Source organism: Physeter macrocephalus, chromosome 4 (assembly GCF_002837175.3).
Source record: "Physeter macrocephalus isolate SW-GA chromosome 4, ASM283717v5, whole genome shotgun sequence".
In the NCBI taxonomy this organism is placed as follows: domain Eukaryota; kingdom Metazoa; phylum Chordata; class Mammalia; order Artiodactyla; family Physeteridae; genus Physeter; species Physeter macrocephalus.
In genome coordinates this window covers 70,631,484-70,633,228 of record NC_041217.1, presented here as the reverse complement: position 1 = coordinate 70,633,228, position 1,745 = coordinate 70,631,484, and positions in this window count along the sequence as shown.

Below are 1,745 nucleotides of genomic sequence, written 5' to 3'. Positions count from 1 at the left end.
CAACCACTGCGCCACCAGGGAAGCCCGGTCTTGTTTTTATATCCATTCAGCGAGTCTTTGTGTTTTGGTTGGAGCACTTAATCCATTCACGTTTAAGGTAATTATCAATATGTATGTTCATATTACCATTTTCTTAATTGTTATGGGTTTGTTTTTGTAGGTCCTTTTCTTTTGTGTTTCCCACTTACAGAAGTTCCTTTAGTATTTGTTGTAGAGCTGGTTTTGTGGTACTGAATTATCTTAGCTTTTACTTGTCTGTAAAGCTTTTGATTTCTCCATCGAATCTGAATGAGATCCTTGCCGGGTAGAGTAATCTTGGTTGTAGGTTCTCCCCTTTCATCACTTTAAATGTATCATGCCACTCCTTTCTTGCTTGTAAAGTTTCTGCTGAAAAATCAGCTGTTAACCTTATGGAAGTTCCCTTGTATGTTATTGGTTGTTTTTCCCTTGTTGCTCTCAGTAGTTTTTCTTTGTCTTTAACTTTTGTCAGTTTGATTACTATGTGCCTCAGCGTGTTTCTCCTTGGGTTTATCCTTCCTGTGACTCTCTGTTCTTCCTGGACTTGGGTGGCTATTTCCTTTCCCATGTTAGGGAAATTTTCGACTCTAATCTCTCTAAATATTTTCTCGGTTCCTTTCTCTCTCTCTCTTCTCCTTCTGGGACCCCTATAAGGCAAATGTTGTTGCGTTTAATATTGAGGCCTCTTAGGCTGTCTTCATTCCTTTTCCTTCTTTTTTCTTAATGTGTTCTGTGGCAGTGAATTCCGCCATTCTGTCTTCCAGGTCACTTATCCGTTCTTCTGCCTCAGTTATTCTGCTATTGATTCCTTCTAGTGTAGTTTTCATTTCAGTTATTGTATTGTTCATCTCTGTTTGTTCTTTAATTCCTCTAAATGTTTGTTCTGTAATTATTCTAGGTCTTTGTTAAACATTTATTGTATCTTCTGAATCTTTGCCTCCATTCTTTTTCTGAAGTCCTGGATCATCTTTACTATCATTATTCTGAATTTTTTTTGGAAGGTTTCCTATATCCTCTTCATTTAATTGTTTTTCCTGGATTTTCTCTTGTTCCTTCATCTGGTACATAGCCCTCTGCCTTTTCGTCTTGTCTATCTTTCTGTGAATGTGGATTTTGTTCCACAGGCTGCAGAATTGTAGTACTTCCTGCTTCTGCTGTCTGCTCTCTGTGGCTGAGGCTATGTAAGAGGCTTGTGTAAGCTTCCTGATGGGAGGGACTGGTGGTGGGTAGAGCTGGGTGTTGCTCTGGTGGGCAGAGCTCAGTAAAACTTTAAACCACTTGTCTGCTGATGGGTCAAGCTGGGTTTCCTCGCTGTTGGTTATTTGGCCTGAGGCAACCCAGCACTGGAGCCTACCTGGCTCTTTGGTTGGGCTAATGGCGGACTCTGGGAGGGCTCATGCCAAGGAGTACTTCCCAGAACTTCTGCTTCCAGTGTCCTTGTCCCCACAATGAGCCAAGCCACACACCCCCACAGGAGACCCTCCAACACTAGCAGGTAGGTCTGGTTCAGTCTCCTATGAGGTCACTGTTCCTTCCCCCAGGTCCTAATGTGCACACTAGTTTGCGTGTGCCCTCCAAGAGTCGAGTCTCTGTTTCCCCCAGTCCTGTTGAAGTCCTGCATTCAAATTCTGCTAGCCTTAAACGTCTGATTCTCTGGGAATTCCTCCTCCTTTTGCCGGAACCCCAGGTTGGGAAGCCTGACATGGGGCTCAGAACCTTCACTCCAG